The sequence below is a fragment of the Limulus polyphemus genome, unplaced genomic scaffold (genome assembly GCF_000517525.1).
Source record: "Limulus polyphemus unplaced genomic scaffold, Limulus_polyphemus-2.1.2 Scaffold319, whole genome shotgun sequence".
In the NCBI taxonomy this organism is placed as follows: Eukaryota; Metazoa; Arthropoda; class Merostomata; order Xiphosura; family Limulidae; genus Limulus; species Limulus polyphemus.
In genome coordinates this window covers 253,702-261,249 of record NW_013665929.1, presented here as the reverse complement: position 1 = coordinate 261,249, position 7,548 = coordinate 253,702, and the positions used below count along the sequence as shown (strand labels likewise).

At 31.8% G+C, this 7,548-nt stretch overlaps 1 protein-coding gene across 1 annotated transcript in view; it reads left to right on the top strand.

Annotated features, from left to right (window-relative positions):
* The first annotated feature begins 1,548 nt into the window (after window positions 1-1,548).
* LOC106457341 (glycine receptor subunit alpha-3-like) overlaps window positions 1,549-7,548 on the top strand; it is an 87,800-nt gene continuing 81,800 nt past the window's right edge. Inside the window, exon 1 of the mRNA XM_013916743.2 lies at window positions 1,549-1,678. The gene's annotated coding sequence lies outside the window, so the exon portion shown is untranslated. The remainder of the gene's footprint in view (window positions 1,679-7,548) is intronic.

Sequence of the window (7,548 nt, the reverse complement as noted above, 5' to 3'; positions counted from 1 at the left end):
GTTTTATAATCCTGTAATATAAATATAAATGTAAGAGACAAGAAAATTGGTGAGAACAGTACGTCCATTCAAGAAAAATTAGATAGAATTGTTAGAATTTGCTACGTTATACTGCGATCAACCCTGTATAAAAATATTTTCTTTTCAAAAGTTTTCCATATTACTAATCCATTTAATCTTAAATATAATGACATGAAAGTTAGATTACGAGAATTACTTGACTTTATGAAAAAGACAGATTATGCAATAGATGATAAATATCAAGATTATACTTGACATGCATAAATAAGAATTAATATTGGGCCTAACGTGGCTCAGAGGTTAGCACGCCGGATTATGGATCCAAAGGTCCATGGTTTTCGTCCCGTTGCGGCAAAATCGCACTTCGCAATTTGGAGCCGCGGATGTGTTATAAGAGCGACAGTCAAATCCCACTATTCGACCAGAGTAGCCCAAGAGTTAACGGCATCTGCTTTAATTAGCTATCTTATCTTTACTCGATCAGTTCAAAATTAGGGACGACAAGCCTTTGTGTATCTTTGTACGAGTATCCTAAACAAAGAAGCTCGTGGCAAATATGTGGAAGAAAATTTCTGTTTTACAGAATAAAGTAGAAACAAAATTATATTGTGTGAAGAAATGTAACAGACAGGTTTATGATTATAACCCACTTTTCTCTACTGTCATGTTCAGCTTATTTCAGGTTGTTCTATATTCAATTTCATCGTTTCTTTCTTGAGCCAACCAATGTTAAAATATATTTTAACACCAGGTTTTTGTGATTCTTCTTAACCGGTATTAAAATTTCATCACTAATTACATTTAATTATGCTTAAAAGAACAAGATATACTTTTAATGGAATTTTTTTGCTAAAGTAAGATAACTATTTTAAGCGTAAGTTATTTTGAAAAGCAATAAAAATAGAAAACACTTGTCATTTATGTTAATATTTTATGTTTTAAAACAAAGGTTTTTGTTGTAAAACATAAAGGCACGCAATGGGCTGTCTGTGCTCTATCCACTCGATTTTTAGCGTCGTAAGCCCACAGACTTACCGCCACCGGGGAGCATTAAACCATAGATAGATCTAAATCGATTCTCTTCATAAGATACCAAATTTGGGCTACATATGTTAACAAACAAACAGTAGATTACCTTTCAGTTCTCGATATTTTCTGATATCTTCTTTAAAAAAAAAATCGCAAAAGCTGTCGGAACTCATTAAAACACGAAACTAACTAGCATTCTTATGTGGCTCAGTTCAACCTCTCAGAAAAGCTGTTTCTTTCATGTTATACTTACCATTGTTAACAAACAATTATCAAAAGTTGAGAAATTTAACACCCTGATAGTATATCTAATTATCTATATTATCAACTATTCACAACAACGTACAAAAACGAGTCTACCATATTGAGTGAAAGGGAAGAGGACCCACAATGGAGCTTGCGCACAATCGTAGGAATGTCGATTATCACACGAGCGTAGAGAATATTTAGAACTGTTGCAGAAACGTCTAGCCTCTTACATGGTTAAGAATGCTTGTCGGAGTGCTAGCTTGTAACAGTAACTGCACAGAGCTGCATGACAACAATTGGCAACCTTGTTCGTAAAATGTTGTCTAATAAGTTATTTTAAAAGCTGTTTAGTTCGTTGCACGAAACTTCTCAGCATTTGGTAAGTGTGGAGTTTTTTTTTGTCTCATCTTTTGATTGGTATTTTAACTTGATATGTCTTCGGTTACGGAAGTGCTGTATTGAATAGCAAAATAATATTCTCCGTGTACTATATGCAAACTGGTTCTACAAACTGTTATACTTGAGTCCCATCTAATATTACCTGTTGATTTGTTTTAGTTTCTGTGTCCTAATCTAAAGTTTTAAGCGGGATAATTATAGTTTATTTCTATTTCTACCAAACTAGAAAACTACATTCTATAGAAACCTACTTTTCATTCACATTGGTATATTTAAACAAAGTAACTTGGAAAGGGGTCGATATTAAAACAAATACAAAATAGCTAGGAAAACGTCGGTTTCAAATTTTGCCGAATATATGGTTGTTTTATACGTTCTGGAAACAAATTCTGCGTTATTTAAGTTCTGTGATAACAAAGTTCAAGTAAGTAGAACGTTTCTTAAGTCTTTTGTTTGTTTGAAGTTAAGCACAAAGCTATACGATGGACTATCTGTGCTCTGCCCACTACGGGTGTGGAAACGCGGTTTCTAGCGTTGTAAGTCCGCAGATATACCGCTGTGCCACTGGAAGGTCTTTCTAACTCATAAAAAATCCTATAATTGTTTTGCCTGGAAATTCTAAAGGAAAGTGTGTGTGTGTGTGGAGGGGAGTTTGCACAATATTTACAAGAGAAACTGGATGCCAAATGTATACTTTACGGCTAGATGAAAGTATTTTGAATTACAATAAGATGGTGGTATATTTTCTCCCATCTTTCATCTTCACTGAGTTATTCTACAAGAAAAATGTTTCAAGCCAGCTATCCTTCTCGTCAATATTACAAACAAGTATTAAAGCAAACCAAACCTTCACTAAGATATTGACAAAATATAACAGCCACTCGGAGGAATTGTCTAGAATTCGGAGCAGGATATAACACAGGAAACTTGTTTGACCAACTTCCTAACGCGACTCACTAATGAAATTTTTCCTTAAGATAAAACTTTGTTTTGTTTTATGACGAGATATTTTTTTCTGCCATTGTTCAAAATTTGAAAACATTCGAGTGAATGTTTATAAAAAAAGTTTGGATTCGCTAAAATTTACATACTTTGTGTTTAAGAGTTCTAATCTTGTTGGGTGAGTTGCAATTTACAATAATCATTACAATTGATCAAACTGTTTCCTTCACAGTATATATATACATAATTGTGTTATGTTTTCTGTGAGAAACATTATTGACTAAAACACAGAGCAGCCCTGAATATTAAAACAAATTCCTCGCAATGCAAATTCAAACAACTGAAAATATAATAGAATGACTGCTACAACAAACTTATAAGGAAAAACCGTTTTCAACAGGATATTATTTGAAATTAACTGGACATCGGGTATATGACACTACTACCTGTAGGAGAGCCGTATATCGTAATGATAATATAGGCCTGTTCTCCTAATTTCAAACTAGCTTAACATAAGGCTGAGTTAGAAAATGATGAGATAAAAGTAAAGTACCTAAAACCAATATAACACAAAAATAAATCCTTTATCAATAATTGTTCTAATAGTAACCAATAAATTATCATGACTGATTGGCTGTTAACAATAGCACTGATAAGAATAAGAGTAAGGTTTTCCGTTAAAACCAATGAAAGCACATATTCCTCACATTTTGTTTCTATTTTATTGTCTATCTTGTATTAACCTTACTTTTGTCACTAAACTCGCATTACTTAATCCATTAGTTTCACTTTGAAAATTACTACCTTCAAACATACACATTTTGCTTTTTGGACTGTCAGCAATAACGACACTTCGTATACTTATTATATAAATTTCAAGAAATGAAACTATTAGAAAGAGATTATTTTTACTATTTTCAACTGCTTATTTTGTCCTTTTAGATTCCTAGCAAGTATAACATGTCGTACTTAGCATGTTAGTTTAAAAAAAGAAAACATATCTGTAATATCTGTAGTTCGTTGTTTCAAAGTTCTTACTCCCACATTGTACAAGACGTACAAATGCATTCAACATGAAAAATAGTAATCTTCATAGCATTTTTTATGAGGTAAACAGGGGATAACAGCTAGTGTAAGTATACTAGCTCAAATTAATTAGCTGCGATACTTACAATACTCGTATGTGTTCTGTTTTACTCTGTTAGACGTAAGATACGTAACCAAACTCGGTTGTTTTGTAAGTCGTTTTATTTTGTGAAATGATTTGGGCAAAGACTATTTGAGGTAACGCACCTACACACACATATATAAAATATCTTACATACATACATATATATATATCTCCACAAGCATATATAAAATATCTTACATACATACATACATATATATATCTCCACAAGCATATATAAAATATCTTACATATGTACATATATATATATCTACACAAGCATATATAAAATATCTTACATACATACATATATATATATCTACACAAGCATATATAAAATATCTTACATACATACATATATATATATATCTACACACATATATAAAATATCTTACATATATACATATATATATCTACACAAGCATATATAAAATATCTTACATACATACATATATATCTACACAAGCATATATAAAATAAATTACATACATACATATATTTATATATACTCACATATATATATATAATAGATTACATACATATAATTATATATACACACATATATATATATAATAAATTACATACATGCATATATTTATATATACACACACACATATATAAAATAGATTACATACATGCATATATATTTATATATACACAGACATAAATACTCTGTAACTTGAAAAGAGTCGTTCAGATCAAAGTAATTTGGAAACAAACGGTATTTAATACGAGGTTTGTTAAAGTTTCGTACAAAGCTACTCGAGAGCTATCTGCGTTAGCCGTCCCTCATTTAGAAGTAATAGACTAGAATGAAGGCAGCTAATTAACACCACCCATCGCTAACTCTTGGGCTACTTTTTTTACCAACGAAAAGTGTAATTGATTGTCAAAATTATAATGTACCCAGGGCTAAAAGTGCGAGCATGTTCAGCGACGGGTTTCGTTCCTGCGATCCGCAGAGTGCGAGTCGAGCGTCCAAACCAGGCCTTTTCGAGGCTACGAGCTTTCTTAGGAGACAAATGTGAAAGAAGTGCATGGTGTTTCACTGTGCTAACATTTTGAAACTAAAACATTCAACAAACATGGGACTTTCTAATCTACTTGTGAAGCTCGGAATTCTACTGGGCAGTAAGTATCATATCGGGTTCGAATCCCACCCGAATTCAATTCTTTTTAAAGAAAAAATCTATATGTCACTCAAGTTTTTTTTATCACGTAAAATCTCCCAATGCTGTTCTTTTATACATATACCAGTATAAACAATGTGTTGTATCAACAGTGCTATTAAACATTACATGAACATATCATAGCTGGATAAACGTAATAAAAGAAACTTACAACTTACAGATAATTTACAAAGGAGATATTACAGACTTAGTGTTAGTTGTGTAAAAGGCTATATTTTATAACAATGGACCTATTAATAACATAAATACTTACCTTTATCTTTTTTTATATTTTGCTACAAGGAAAATAATTTCATAAAGATGGGTTAGTTTTAATGGTATTATCATTAAGTTTGTTTTTATCGGATATTCGCGTAAAGCTACATTGTGCTAGCAGTCCCTAATCTTAAATTTATAGATGAGAGGGAAGTAAACAGCCCCCACCGTCAATTCTTTGGCTACTAAAATCGAATAGAGGGATTTAACCGTCACTCTTATAACGCATCCACGAAATTAATGAAACATCGCTCATGACTTAACCATAATTTTTTTCTTACTCGTATTTGTAATTTGATATGTTCGGGGCTGTTATTTTGTCGGTTCTGGCCAAAAGTAACAACTAATTTCGGTTCCGTTTATATAAAACATTACGTTGCAAAACGTTACCTCAAAGTTAAACAACCACGCTAGTCAGTAACAATAACATATAAAAGCAAATTCAGTGCGGTCAACATTTTATGTTTCTATTTTATAGTTGCAGTAAAATTTTCAGTAGTATTAATTTTATTAGCTGTACAACTTCTATATCTTATTAGTATCTTTTATGATAACATAACGTCAGCTATTAACAAATCTACATCTACTACTGTTTAACACTTACCTAATATTTTATAATTTATTCGTCTAATCTATGGGTAAACATTACACTTATATTCCATGTTTGATAGCAAGTTATTTCAACTAGTCTCAAAGGCGTTTTGTGATATGTGCTTGTTTTTTTCTTACCTGATATTCTTGACAATTAATGATATTTACAGAAAATGTTCTATCTTTTGTAAATATCCAAACATTCTAGAATGAGCAAAACTTAAACTGCACTGCCAAATTTATAAATAATTAATATATATGTATTTATTGAACCTTTTTTGTAGACTTTTAAATGTCGCTCATGGCAAAATTAATTTTTTTTTTTAGATTTCATGTGACTATGTTGTTTAATTAGGGTTTCGTTACAGTACTGACCATATATAGATTACATTGAAATTTAAAAATAACACATCGACATGACTGTGGACTTACATAATTAGAAACTGGGTTTCGATACCCGTGATGAGCAGAGCACAGATAACCCATTGTGTAACTTTGTGCTTAACTTTAAAAACAAGCTATAACAGGATAATCTTTAAAATTCTTAGGGTGTTTTTGTAATCTTTTCTCAGTATCCATGTTTGAGAGTGGCCCGCTTTGTTTAGGACACATATATCTTCTTTAGGTAATTGTGAAATCGATGTTGACTGTTTTCTTCCAGTGAACCAATATATTTTACACGTTTAATAATGAAGCCCAGCTTCATTAACCTGGTAGACTAAAAATAGTTCTCTAAACTTCAAGCAGCTTATTGGAATTCGGGGCGACGAGATAAAAGTAATGAGCATTTAACAATTCAAGAAAAAAGAATAACTATTAACGGAAGGAAATCTACAGCAATGACATTTTTATTTATCAAAATCCAAGCATCTAGAGTTTATCATATGTCAACTGTACCGTTTATTACCAGTTTCATGAACAAATATATGTGTATTTTAAACGTATCTGTATATCAAAAGCAAAAAGAAAGATTACTCTTCCAAATATAATCATTCCTACCCTTTTTGGAAACTCAGCAGAAACTTTACAAAGATGACATAAAAATTTGCAGTGGTATCTTATGGATATTTTTTTTTCTTCTTCTTCTTGATTTTGGCAACAAAAACTTTTGGATCAGATATTTTATTACCAGCTTTGTCATGATTGGTTCAGCAACAGAAGAGATACGTTACTTGAGTGGTTTCACGAACCATGAAGACAAAAGTTGTTTCAGAATAGAAGTTTCTCCTACAGTGTTTGCTCTGAATTTAAGTTCTACAGTTCGGTAAATTAAGTGAAATGTTACGTTATTCAGAAAGTATCTATGGTTCAGGATCTTCGGAAAGTGCTTGTTTCGTTACGTTTTGTTCGTGCAAAATAAACCACCAGTTGTTACCGACACTGATAACCCTCGTGATCTAATCATACTTCATAAACTCGAAGCGACAATGAAGGTTTCGTCGTATCGTGGCTCCTACTTAACGGGTATTGGTGTAGAGGGGTAAAGACACTTGCTTTAGTAACCTTAACGCCCTCGCGTACCTGTCGCACGTAGTTAGTAACACACAGTCCCATAAGAGACTTCGTTAAGCTTCAGATAGCTGTCAGAATATCGTTTAGAAGAAAGATTAACAAGACGCCCATGCTCTTTATCTTCATTCTCGTGAAATACAGAGAAAGATATATACATGTATATATATATATATATATATATATATATATACA